Source organism: Ascaphus truei, unplaced genomic scaffold, assembly GCF_040206685.1.
Source record: "Ascaphus truei isolate aAscTru1 unplaced genomic scaffold, aAscTru1.hap1 HAP1_SCAFFOLD_837, whole genome shotgun sequence".
NCBI classification, from domain to species: domain Eukaryota; kingdom Metazoa; phylum Chordata; class Amphibia; order Anura; family Ascaphidae; genus Ascaphus; species Ascaphus truei.
In genome coordinates, this window is record NW_027457175.1 from 125,922 (window position 1) to 140,770 (window position 14,849).

The 14,849-nt window shown below is 43.5% G+C and overlaps 1 long non-coding RNA gene across 1 annotated transcript; it reads left to right on the top strand.

Annotated features, from left to right (window-relative positions):
• The first annotated feature begins 335 nt into the window (after window positions 1–335).
• On the top strand, window positions 336–12,797 carry LOC142486391 (uncharacterized). Its single transcript, XR_012798947.1, has 6 exons — window positions 336–438; window positions 4,080–4,197; window positions 5,186–5,252; window positions 6,819–6,929; window positions 10,240–10,349; window positions 11,718–12,797. It is a non-coding gene; the product is annotated as an uncharacterized LOC142486391 (long non-coding RNA).
• The last annotated feature ends 2,052 nt before the right edge of the window (window positions 12,798–14,849 follow it).

Sequence of the window (14,849 nt, forward strand, 5' to 3'; positions counted from 1 at the left end):
TATACTCAGAGCCGGCTCCGGTCAGTGACATGGGATGCCCAAATATGAGCATATCCATATATGGGCATCCATGCCACTGACCGGAGCCCACTCTGTTGCGGATATGGAGAGAGACTGGGAGATTTACATCCCCTTATAATTCATATGGTGCATAGTACCGGCACGTATTGTTTTACCGGTACTGTGTACCTTCTTACTTTCACACTGGTACAGTATGTGCTGCAGTGGGACTGAGAGGGATATATTGGTAACACATAGTCATTGGTGGGGGAATTCAATCCATTTTGAAAATAGTAATGCATTGTTTTTTACTTTTTTTTTTGCAGTAATGAAGAATGAAAAAGTTCTGTTAAAATTGAATTGGACGTGAACTGGATTCAGCATTTCATCATCAACTCTGCACCAGTGTGAATTGACGTTCTTTAATGTTCTGACAAGGTACATGCAACATCTCTTCCTCTACCCCTACACCACCCTCTGCCTCTTGCCTCTCTCTCCACCTCCCTGCTAAGCGTATTAACCCATCTAATGTAATCCACATTCCTTGTCTCACTTTACTCTTCCCTTCTCACGTGCCCTCTGGAATGTCTGCTCTACGACTAACATGGTCTATTTGTACATGACCTCTTCTGCTCTCATCATCCACCACTTCTCATTCCCCTCACCCCTGTCCTACTCGATACCTCAGCTTAATTGAACTCTCTCCTCTGACATCTACCCTTATCTCTAACCTCTCCTCACTTTCTGCTTAAACTAACTATCTTGTTAACTCTTACAATGCTATCATCTCCTCCTCCCTCCTCCTCCATCATCTATATGCCCCTTCTAGGCTCTGACACACTCATCCCTCTAAGGCCGTGATTATCATGGGCACACGCTTGGTCGTCCACAGTGCGTGCGAGCGATGCAGGGCCTCCCCGTCGCCTCGGACCTCAGTGCAGGGATTGCTGGAGCGACAGGCATGCGCTAACTTTGCCTTCTGTTGCGTGCTTACTATAGACGCAGCCTAACCCATGCATTGGTTAAATTCACAAGCACGCTCTCATCACACTTCATCACATCACACTGCTGCTCTTAACACCTATGGAGGAAATCTCACAGTCTGATTTTCTACACTAAACCTTTGTCCTGTTCTGTAAAACTCTGCTCCTTTTTTTAAGGTCAAACACTACTTTTTCCTCACTCATCAACACTCCAATTTAATTCACACTGTCTTCTATGTATTTGAGTCCCACCACTGACTTTCTCCTCCCACTTAACATCCATCCTTTATTTCTCCTCAAGCCTTTGCTCACTTGAGGCAAGGTGGATGCCATCCACAAGTAGATTCGTTCTCTCCCTTCCCCCTCTCTCTTTTTCTATCTAGATCTCATTGCACTCTTGACTCCTTTTCTCCTGTCACAAAGCTGGAACCTGATCTTCTCTTCTCCCTCTACCACATGCCCTCTCAATCCTATATTCTCACTCTCACTCTCACCCACATCTTCAATTCCTCCATATCCTTTGGCTCTTTCAACTCTTCCTTTTAAGCATGCAGTGGTCACCCCTATTCTCAAAAATAACCTTGACCTTGTGTGAATTTCTAACTATCGCCCTGTATCCGTCCTACCATTTGCCTCCTAATTGCTAGAACGTCTTGTGATCTCCCGTTTGATCAACATTCTTAAATCACATGCTCCTCTGGGCCCTTCACAATCTGCCTTTCCCAATGTAACCAATTATGTACATAAAGAAAATTCCCAAGGTCCATTTTACTTACTAATCCTGCTTGATCTCTCTTCTGCTTTTGATACTGTCAATCACTCTTCTCATTCATATTCTAAACTCTTTCTTCGTATCCGCAGCAAACTTATATCCTGGTTTTCATCATATTTCTCCATCACACATTCTCCATCTCTGTTGCTAACGTGTCTTTGTCTCCTGTTGTTTTGTCTGTTGGTATACCTCAGGACTCTGTTCTGGGACCTCTCTCACTACATACTATCACTAGTTGACCTTATCAACTATTTTGGCCCTTGATATCATCTCTATGCAGATGATACACACACCTATCCACCCTACCGTCACTCCTGCAATTTAGTTCCTAGTTTCGGGTGGCCTCCTGGCTATATCCTCCATGGATGACACTCTTCTGCCTTAAACCTAATGTCTAAAACTGAGCTCCTCATATTTCCCCCTAAATCTGGCCTAATATCACCTTTCTCCATCGCAGTAAACAGTACTACCATCATCCTGTCATGAAAGCACATTGCCTAGGAGTAACATTTGACTCTTCCCTTTCCATCTTCATTCACGACACTGGCTAAAGTTTGTTGATTCTTTCTCTGTAATATTTCCAAGATTTGCCCTTTTCTCTGTCAATCTACTGCTAAAACGCCAATGCATGCCCTTATCGTATGGGTTAACATACTGCTAACAGGGCTCCCTGCTTCACAACTTTCTCATTTGCAATCTATCCAAAACTCTGCTGCTTGAATAATTTCCCTTTCTCCCACAACAGTATCTGCTCATCTCCTCCTCCTTAAATCCCTCTCCTTGCTTCCCATCAAGTTTCAGATCACCTACAAAGTTCTCCTCCTTACCTTTTTGTTAAGGTTCTCTATTAGTGGTGTACCGAGTACCCGGCATTACCCGACACATTTCCAGCTACCCGGACATTACTCGAAACCGGCCACTGAGAAGTGGACTTGGCCGGGTAATACCCGGCGTCGGGTAATGTCAGGGCAGCTGGAAATAATCTTTTATACTTACCTTTCCTAAGACATCTAGGATCAGCAGCAGCAGTCCTCTGATGTTGGCAGCATCAGAGGTGTCTTCACCTGGCGGGGGGAGCTGCAGGAATCACTTCCACAGCACCGAAGCAGGTAAGCTGTGTCTGTGAGCCTGCAGCTCCCCCGCCGGCTGAAGACACCACAGATGCTGCCACCGTCACAGGACTGCTGCTGATCCTAGATGTCACTGCCACCCGGAAGGTAAGTGCCAAACCGTGTACCCGACCGGGTAGAACCTTTCATTTTGGCCGGGTACCCGTTACCCATTTTTTTATAGTTGAGGACCCAGTCCAACACTATTCTCTATTCATCTGCTCCTTCCTACATATCATCTTTGGTCTCGTTATGCCCTTCCTCGTCTCCTAAGCTCTACTAATAACTGTCTCCATTATACTTCTTACACCTCTACTGCGCACTCGCTCTCTTGCCTGAAACCCTTTCCCATCAATTTACCTGTGAAACGCACACACACTCAGTATATGCCAACATACCCTCTTCCACCCACATTTAAGATCAACCTTAAAATTCACAACTTAAATGAAGCATTTCAATAGCTTTTACTCGTTGCTACTGTCACTCATTCAGTCACTAACTATTGTTCCCAAGAAGTGCTTTATACTACAAGTACCCACCATTAAGGACAAGCATTGTCATCTACTGCACTTGTTCCCCCACCTGTTGTCTCTCTGTAAGTCTCCTTACATTTCTCTTAGATTGTAAACTACCCAGGACAGGGATTTACTTTCCTATTGTCTGTTTTTGTTTGTTGAACTTATTGTATAATAATTTCCTGTACTTTTTGGTCTCTCTTGTAAAGCGCTGAGTACACAATGGGTGGTATATAAATAGAGATATATGCAGAGTCTAGAGACAAGGCACACGTGTATAGGTAGCTACAGTTTATCCGGGACCGTATGCATCCTTGAAGTGCCTGTCCCAGTTATTTTCTATTGATTGCAATGTAGGAGTGTCTGTCCTGTCTTATTTTTTTTATTATTATTATTATTATTATTATTATTATTATTATTATATATACAAAGATATATACAAAGATTGTTTCCTGTCGTTAGCATGACATTGTGTGACACAGTGTGATGTCATTGATTCAGTAGATTGTGTGCAGACCGGGACTGCAGTACAGTTTCACTGACATGAATAACTTGTGTGGTAGAAGCTCTAGAAGGAGCACAGCTGTGGGAGGGAGGTGGATTTGCTTTGTATCACATGGTTTGGAGCAAGGTTCATTGTATGTATCGTCAATAATAATTATAATAATAATAATGCAATGCTTAACTTTTTTATTTCAAGAGGAAAGACTGCAGAACAGAAGTGAATATTGAAGCCATGTGTTCATTTTCTTGCAAAATAGAAAATTGAAGGACAGTTGAAGAGGAGGAAAATGACTACACAGAGACAGATAAGCAATGTGTATATTTCTCATTTAGTATTTGTCGTTTTATTGACTCCAAAAAATCCGGCTGCTAAGGGTTTCGCATTGGACATATTCACCTCTACTCCACCCCTTCCTGTGATCTGTACCATGCAGATTTTTGTTGATTCAATACATCATGAATAGAGTGTGGCTACAGTATGAAGTACTGACCCAAGGACCACATCTACTACCATTCATAACAAGAACATGTGCAGTAGCGCACTGCTGCAGTTCTATGTTATTGCTATGAAAGGTTGAGGTGGTGCAATCATATGAATCTTGAGTGGGAGGGATCCTGTTTGCATCATTTAATTTGATCTAGGCCAGTAGAGTATATAACTCTCAGTACAGGTTACATATGGCATCAGTATTAGTGATTTAAAGAACAGAAAAACAGGAGTGGAGAACAAAACCAAGTAATGTTGAAGTTACTACTTTTTACTATTTACTTGGTCAGTCTGTACTGTCTACTCCCCACACAGCTGCTAAGGGTTTCCATTTGAGATACATTCACCTTCTACTCTGCACTACTGTGCTACCCTCTATTCAGAGATGAGTTCAAGTCATGTTTACCACTCTAAATCGCTCTGCAGTCATTGATTCAGCACATCATGGGTAGAGCATGGCTATAGATACAGCAAGCTTTATTTTACCCTAATATTGCATCAAAAAATAGAATATCACTCAGTTTCCTACAGATTTACTGATGCTGATAATGCAGAATCTCACCCTCCCATCATAATACACCAGAGGAAGAAATAATCCTTGCTATATATGTACATTGTGTGACATATTGCCTCCATGACCATTGATGGCAAATACATATTCTGTATAGAGCAGCTGTGTTATGATGTAGTTGTTATTGATCATCATTGAGATATAATCACAAGAATCTTATGCAAAGGGAAACTGTCATTAGCATAGTGGGATTTCAGCCCCCAAACTTCTGTAATATTAATGCAATGTCTTACTTTTATTGCAGTGAACACCGAAGAGACGGATCTACTACAACAGCAAAATGATCATGCAGTTGACAATATGTTGTTCTGGTAATGTGCACAATTATTATGTATGGGCTCCACACCACAGTGCTGGACATATTTTGTTAACTTCAACACTACCCCTACCATGGAGATGTCTTCCTGTGATTGGTGTTACTGATTCAGTACATCATATGCACAGTGTGGCTATTATATGATGGATTGATTTAATGAACCCACCAAACACTGATGACATCTGTATCATCTTCTGTAAAGTGCATCTACAGCAGGATATTATCAGCATTTGGGGTGATATAATCAGAGGCATCTATGTGCTTTTGTGCTGGGTAAAGTCCTCCAGCTGAACCGCCCCCCGCCCCCCACCCCCCTACACCTCCTGCCACACAGGCAAACTTACTTACACACACAGCACACTTACTTATGCACACTGACACTTGGCATACCTACACACACACACCCCACAGCCACTGGCATGCATGCAGAGTCCTGGGCATGCAGGATGGGCATGCAGAGTACAGAATATCTCCACCTTGCTCTGGCCCGTACTCTTGGCCTACCCCCAGCATCTGTCACCCACAACCTCTGTTCCCTCCCTGTAAATTGCTGCACTAACACACCTTGGTCAGCGCTGCAACCGATCACAGCACCGGATCATGTCACTGTGATAGGAAGCAGTGCTAATTGACCGGTCAATCAATGCCACGTGGCAACATACGCACCAAAAGAGATTTCCATGCCCCCTGACAGGCTACTCCCTGGGCAGTGACCCTGCTCATCTTCCACCTCTGATCACAATATTCTCTCTTGGAGAGTGTAGCAAATTGGAGTTGGGGGAATTTCACCTCTGCAGTGCATGTAGAGTCCTGTATGCAGAGTACAGAAAGTCTCCACCTTAGTCTGGCCCGTACTCTTGGCCTACCCACAGCATCTGTCACCCACAAATAATACATACACTAATACTCCCCACAATACACACTTTAATACCTCCTCAATAATAATCTCCCCAATAATATTATAGTCTTAAACACAATATACACAATACCCCCTAACACAAGATACCCAATCTAACACTCTCCTCTGCACCTCAACATAATATACACACTATAATACCCTACACACAATATAATACTCCCACACACACACAATATACACACTATCCTCCTACCGCCATAAAACACAACCAATAATACACACACACTTTGTGGATGTTGGGACCAGCTCCTTGCATGCACCAGTGAAAGAGAGAGGCCTGCCATCCGTGCCTCCCTCCGTTTCCCATCTTCTCCCTGTCTCTCTCCCTCCCTTTCTTTGCATCTCCCTGCATCTTTGCGTATACCCAGTCAGTGACGGCTCCGGTCACGTGATGCCTTAATATGGGCTTATCCATATATCTGTTGCAGAGATGGAGAGAGACCTGGAGATTTTACATTTCCTTATAATTCATATTGGTACTTAGTACGGGCACTTATTGTTTTATCAGTACTGGGTACCTGACCGTACTGGCCTACGAGTGAGAAGGCAATATTGGCATCACACAGTTACTGTTGAATATGTCATTCAATCCATTTTGAAAATAGTAATGCAATGTGGTTTTGTTTTGTTTGCTTTTTGCAGTAATGAAGAATGAAAAAGTTATATTAAAATTAAATTGGAGGGGAACTGGATTCAGCATTTCTTCATGAACTCTGCACTTGTGAGCATTGACCTTCTTGAGTGCCCTGACAGGTACACGCAACTTTAAGACTATAATCTTCATCAACTGCTGTGCAAGCTTTCGTGCTATACCTCCCCCTCCGGTTTTGATTTATACATTTGCTCTCTCAATTCATGTCCTCTAATATCTGGAGGCTCTCTCCTAGCATTTCTCTCTACCACAGCACGTCATCCCAATGTAACCTCTCTCTTGTTCTTTCTGTTTACTGTTTCCTCACTGCTCTGTAAAACTTTTCTAATTTCTCTAACTTCCACACTCCTGCTTTTATCCACATGTTCTATACACTTTCCTTCCCCTACCTTTGCATGTGTCTACACAAAGCACCATTTGTACAGACCTCTATTGCAGCTATTTCTGCACTGCTCAATGAAATGCTCTCCTGCACATCCTATTCTCTTCCACCTTCCCTCATTCTCTACGCCCCCTCTCAAAGCCCCCTCTCTCTATGTCTCCTCTCTCTACGCCTATCTGTCTCATTCTCTTGACGCCCTTCTCTCTCTACATATCCCTATCTCTGTCTCTCTCTACACCTATCTCTGTGTCTCCTTCTATGCTCGCTGATGTTGGGGGATATCTCTTATAATCTTGGACCGGCTCATATACACATCAGGCCTCCCTACTAAGAGTGTTAACCTATCTAATGTAATCCACATTCCTTTCCTTACTTTTCTCTTCCCTTCTCCTGTGCCCTCTGGAATGTCCACTCTTACTAACAAGGCTCTAGTTGTACATAACCTCTTCTGCTCTCATCAGTCACAATCAGTCATTCCCCTCACCGCATCTTACCTGTCCCACTGATTTGCCTCTGCTTAATTAAACTCTCCTCTGACATCTACTCTAACCTCTCTTCTCTCTTCTCTCTCTCTCTTTCTGCTTAAACTAACAATCTTATTAACTCTTACAATGCTATCCTCCTATCTATATGCCCCCTATAGGCTCTGACACACTCATCCCTCTAACCCACACCTTTGGCTAAATTCCCAAACACACTCATCACACTTCCACTCACTGTTCTTAATACCTACGGAGGAAATCTCACACTTTGTTTGATTTTTCTACAGTAAAAATGTCTCCTGTCCTGTATAAAGCTGCTCTCTAGGGCTAAATACACTACTTTTTTCCACACTCATCAACACTCAAATTTAATTTACGCTGTTTTTTTCTCTGTATTTGACTCCCTCCACTGACCTTCTCCTCCCACTTGCCATCCTTCCTTCACTTCTCCTCAAGCATTTGACTACTTCAGAGGCAAGGTGGATGCCACCCAAAAGGAGATTCCTTCTGTCCCTTCCCCCTTCTCTCCTTCTACCCAAATCTCCTTCTGCACTTGACTCCTTTTCTTCTCTTACAGAGCTGGAAGCTAATCATCTTCTATTCTCCCTCTACCACATGCCCTCTAGATCGTATCCCCTCACACCTTACTGCATCTCTTAGTCCCCACTCTCACCCACATCTTCAATTTCTCCCTATTCTCTGGATTTTTGCCCTCTTACTTTAAGCCTGTAGCGGTCACCCTTTTGTCAGAAACAAACTACACCCTATGTGCCTTACTAACTACCGCTCTGTATCCCTCATGCTGTTTGCCTTCTAATTGCTAGTGTCAACATTCTTAAATCACATGCCCTCCTGGATCCTTTACAACCTGCCTTTCGTACAGCACGTTCTACAGACTGTGCTTAAAGCTAATTCCCAAGGTTTTTCCCTACTAATCCTACTTGATCTATCGGCTGCGTTTGATGCTCTCAATCACTCTCCTCCTTCATATTCTAAACTCTCTCTTGGTATCAGTAACAAAGTTCTATCCTGGTTTTCATCATAACTTTCCTGTCACACATTCTCCATCTCTGTTGCTAACATGTCTTCGTCTTCTATTGATCTGTCTGTGGGTATACATCAGGTCTCTGTTCTGAGATCTCTCTTTCTCTCTACATACTATCATTTGGTGACTTCATCAATGCTTTTGGCCTTAGATATAATCTCTATGCGGATGATACACACACAAATCTATCCACCCCTGTTCTCACTCCTGCAATCCAGTCCCTACTCTTGGGTTGTCTCCTGGCTATATGCTCATGGATGGCACTCCACTGCCTTAAACTTAATGTCTAAAACTGGGCTCATATTATCCCCTTTCTCCATCACAGTAAACAGTACTACCATCTATCTTGTCATCAAACATGTTGCATAGGAGTAACATTTGGCTCTTCAATTCCATCTCCATTCACATGCACGGCTATGGGTAAAATGTGTTGCCTCTTTCTCTGTAATATTGCCAAGATCTTCCCTTTCCCCTCTCAACCTACTGCTAAAACTCCAATGTATACTGTTATCCTATAGGTTATTTTAACATACTACTAACAGGCCTCCATGCTTCACAACTTTCTCCTATGCAAAACTCTGCTGCTTGAATTATCTCACTTTCTTCCACAACAGTCTCTGCTCATCTCCTTAAATCCCTGTCCTGGCATCCCATCAAGTTTTTGTATCACCTACAAAGTTCTCCTCCTTACCTTTTTGTTAAGGCTCTCCATTAATCTGCTCCTTCTTGCATATCATCTTTGATCTCTCGTTATGCCCTTGCTTGTCTCTTGCACTATAACCATAACTGTCTCCTGTAAACTTCTTTCACCTCTACTGTTCTCTCACTTGCCTGAAACCATTTTCCATCACTGCACCGTACATGTGAAACTTCCTCACACTCAGTATATGCCAACATAACCTCTTCCACCCACATGTAAGACCAATCTTAAAATTCACGACTTAAATCAAGCATTTAAAAAACTTTGACTCGTGGCTACTGTCCCACACCCACAGTCACTGCTAACAACTATTGTTCCCAAGATGTGCTTTCTACTAATTGTACCCACCATTAAGGACAAGCATTGTCATCTACTGCACTTCTTCCCCCAACTGCTGCCTCTCTTTAAGTCTTCTAACATTTCTACTAGATTGTAAAGTTCCCAGGGCAAGGATTTACTTTCCTATAATCTGTTTTTATTTGTCGCACTTATTTTTTAATTATTTTTCCCCTCTCCCCTAATGATATACATATAGGTTTTCCTGTCATTTGCATGACAGAGTTATTATGGTTAACTATTGCATCATGTAGACTGCCTTTTCAGTGTGATGTAATTGATTCAGTACTTTGTGTGCAGACTGTGACTGCAGTACAGTGTCACGAACATTAATGACTTGTGTGGTAGAAGCTCTAGAAGGAACACAGCTATGGGAGGGAGGTGGATTTACTTTGGATCACATGGTTTGGCGCAAGGTTCATTGTATGTATGATCATAACCATGCAATGCTTAACTTTTATTTCAGGAGGGAAGAACAGTGAATATTGAAGCCATGTGTTTCTTTTCTGTCAGAAGAGAAATTTTGAAAGACAGTTGAAGAGGAGGAAAATGACTACACAGAGACAGATAAGCAATGTGTATATTTCTCATTTAGTATTTGTCGTTTTGTTGACTCCACACAATCCAGCTGCTAAGGGTTTCGCATTGGACATATTCCCCTCTACTCTACCCTTCCTGTGATCTGTACCATGCAGGTTTTTGTTGATTCAATACATCATGAGTAGAGTGTGGCTGCTGTATGAAGTATTGACCCAAGGACCACATCTACTACCATTCATAACAAGAACATGTGCAGTAGCGCACTGCTGTAGTTCTATGTGTTTTATTAAAGGTTGAAGTGGTGCAATCATATGAATCTGGAGTGGGATGAATCCTGTTTGCATCATATGGTTTCATCTAGGCCAGTAGAGTATATCTCTCAGTACAGGTTACACATGGCATCAGTAGTAGTGATTTAAAGAACAGAAAAAACAAGAGAAACTTCAATGTTGATAACAAAGCCAAGTAATGTTGAAGATACTCCTTTAACTATTTATTTGATCAGTCTGTACTGTCTACTCCCCACACAGCTACTAAGTCTTCCATTTGAGATACATTCACCTCCTACTCTGCACTGCTGTTCTGTCCTCTATTCAGAGATGAGTTCCAGTCATGTTTACCACTCTGAATCACTCTGCAGTCATTGATTCAGCACATCATGGGTAGAGCATGGCTACAGATACAGTAAGCTTTATTTTACCGGCTGATCATCCATAATATTGCATTAAAACATAGAATATTACTCAGTTTCCAAAAGATTCAGTGATGCTAATAATGCAGAATCTTACAACACATCCCATCATAATGCACCAGAGGAAGAAATAATCCTTGCTACACTACCGACACGTTTTATTGAAGCACGGCTAGCACCGCAAGCCGGGGGATGCCCCGGCGTGCTAGCCGCACTCCCTCAGCGTGCCGCGCATCACCGATGCACGGTCACGCGTCATCGGGTGCCTGCGCCCCCTGCACGCGCGTCCAGGGCTCCCCGAGGGAGCACTGGTGTCCCGCGATGTGGGGGACAGCGGCAGGGGGTTCCGGGGGACCCGACGGACCCGGCAGCGGAAGGGAGAAAGCCCCGATCGGAGGGCGCTCCGCTGCTTCGGCGTGCGCCCGGCACCCTCCGGCGCGTGCCAGGTTACTGCTGCGGCCAAGAACGGGCAAATGCTCGAATAAACTCGGCCGCAGCAGTATATCTGTACATTGTGTGACGTTTGGCCTCCATGACCATTGATAGCAAATACATATTTTGTATTGAGCGGCTGTGTTATGATGTAGTTGTTATTGATCATCATTGAGATATAATCACAAGAATCTTATGCAAAGGGAAAATGTCTGCAGCATAGTGGGATTTCAGCTCCCAAACTTCTGTAATATTAATGCAATGTCTTACTTTTATTGCAGTGAACACTGAAGAGACGGATCTACGACAACACTGCACAGGACAAGAGCAAACACTACAAGCAGCAAAATGATCTTGCAGTTGCAAGTATGTTCTGTAATGTGCACAATTATTATTTATGGGCTACACACCACAGTGCTGGACATATTCTGTTAACTTCTACCCCTACCATGGAGATGTCTTCCTGTGATTGATTCAGTACATCATATGCACAGTGTGGCTATGATATGATGGATGGATTTAATGAACCCACCACCCACTGACATCTGCATCATCTTCTGTAAAGTGCAGCAGGATATTATCAGCATTTGGGGTGGTATAATCTGGGGCATCTATGTGCTTTTGTGCCTGGATAAGTTCCTCCAGCTGAACCACCCCCCTATACCTGCCACACAGGCATACTTACAGAGCACACTTACTTATGCACACTGACACTTGGAATACACACACACACACACACACAGACACTGTCATGCATGCAGTGTCCTGTATGCAGAGTACAGAAAGTCTCCACCTTACTCTGGCCCGTACTCATGGCCTATCCCCAGCATCTGTCATCCACAACCTCTGTTCCCTCCCTGTAAAGTGCTGCACTAACACACCTGGGTCAGCGCTGCAGCTGATCACAGTGCCGGATCATGATGTCAATGGGATAGGCAGCAGAGCTGATTGACAAGTCAATCAATGCAGCTCCGCAATATATGCACCAAAAGAGATTTCTGTACCCCCTGTCAGGCTACTCCCTGGGCAGCGACCCTTCTCACCCCTCTCATTCCACCTCTGATCACAATAATCTCTCTTGGAGTGTGTAGCAAATTGGAGTTGGGGGAATCTCACCTCTGTAGTGCATGGTCACAATCTGGGCACTGTACCCAAATATTGGGCAATGTGGCACGTCTTACAGTAGAGAATAGAATAAGTAACTATATTCTTTACTTGTGTATTAAGGAACTTATTTGCAATAAAAATTCAATCCACCTGGGACCAAGACTTTCTGGTTTTCTGAACAAAGTGGAATTGTTTTCCTATAATTTTATATTCTCTGAAATGTAACATCACAATAAAGTACTCCTATTTTTTTCCTTTGTGCTTTTTTATGGACTATTCCTTTATGTATTTCACTTAATGGGACTAATTACCTTACGATTAGATTTCACTTGTATTTTCTTGGGTTACTCTTTGGAATTTCTCTCTGTGTTCATTTATACTATCTTATTTAGAGCAGTCTTTGCCATTGGACCCCATTTCTTGCCAGAGAGATCTGTAACACAGAGTATTGAAGAGAGTACAGAACAGCGGTGAAGTAGATTTTTATGCTTCTAGGCAGCCTCCCTTCTCACCATGTATTCTGCCCCCGACGGTCTCTTGCACTGCTCCCTCCTACACCCACTCTCCTCACTCTTCCCTCCCCTCCCCGCTATCACTCAATGACCCCCTCTCATTCAATCCTGCTCCCTTACTCCCCCCTCACTCATTCTTCCTTCTGCACACACAATCCTCCCGAATATCACTCCCAAACCACACACACACTAATTCTCCCCACAATACACACTATAATACCTCCTTGTGACGATAGCTTCCACAGGCTTATTAATATTACACAAAAATAATTGGGTTTGAACTGAACGAGGCTTAAGATATAATAAATTGTATTTATTCCTTAGAATATAGGTGAACACAACAGATAATACAGTAACGAACAAGAAGTACACTTACTTAAGGGTTGGGGAATGAGAAGTATGATGTAGCATTTCTTTCAGCAGTGAGGAAATCATTCAGGTGATATCAGGTAACCATATCAGCAAACGAAGACAAAGGATATATGGGTGGACAGCAGTTTATAAACCATTCTCCTTCTATTCTTAACCTTAAGCACAGGGGATTGGTTTACAATTACCTCCAGCCACTCACTAACGTGGGAAAGCATTCTGACCCATGCCCCCCTGCTAGTTGGCACATGCGCAGTAGAACTCTGGGGGTCTCATTTCTGAAGCCCCACATTTACGTCAGGAATGCCAGACAGTCTACCATTTGGAGTTCTGGCAGGAAAACCTTTGTTGAAAGGTGTTAACTGGAACACTTAAGACCTGCCCTGGTTTGGGCTTCGGATAAACAGTGAGGGTGATAAAACTCTTTGAACAGCACTTAAATCCTAGACATAGCGGCGTCCCCAGGGCCATCTGCTACCTTATGGCCCAAAAGAATCTCTTCTGGGTCTTTGTCCATACCTTAAGATACACTATTAAGCATAAAACATAAACGTATTAAAATATCCGGTTCCGTTAGGTTTAGCAGGTCCAAACTTCCCAGTTCGCATTGCCAGAACTGGGACACCATATGGTCCAAAAAGCGACTTGCTACGACCTAAGAAACCGGAGTTACACCAATGCACATTAAATCATTTTAATACAAAAATCTCCATTGAAAAAGAAATCTCAGCTTTTCACTAAATCCCCATTGAAAACAACGGGCAGCTCCGCCATAGACTTTCAATGGTAAATCGCCGCCATTGAAGTCAATGGGGGTTTTCTGCCATTGAAGTTTATGGGAAAAGTCCCGAACTTCAAGGGGGTCCATACTCCGTCGGGTTGGTCCAAGCGGGTCAAGGATGGTTCTGCAGCGATGCCGGAGCAGTGGCTACAGATACCCCAAACCCTGATCCGCTGAACCCTCCGGAACCGGAGATATGGATTCCTAAAATTCAGCATTTCTCACTTAGTCATTTTTCTGAGCCGTTTCTGCCGCCGCCGGCAAAGCCTATGGCGCGACCCGCTCTATCTGGTTCGACCCTTATCGGGGGTCCAGGATTCGGGGACCCGGTGGTGGTCGAGTGGGGGGACGCTTAGGAACTAGGGGCAAAAAGAATTTTATCCCTAGGTGCCCTAAAACAGTTTATTTCCCCGCTAATTGACGTTGAACTTGACCCAGTGATTTTAGCTCTTTTGAAGGACATTGTATCCGCTTTGCGGTTTGCGGTCTGGACGGCAGCCAACTAGGTTACCTCGAGGCATCTCCATTGAAGTCAATGAGCCCATTGACTTTCAATGGGAAACCGCCGCTCTCCCTCTCGGACGCCACCTGCTGGTCACTACAGGAAACAGGACGAAAACAGCACAAATTCCTATTGAAATGCA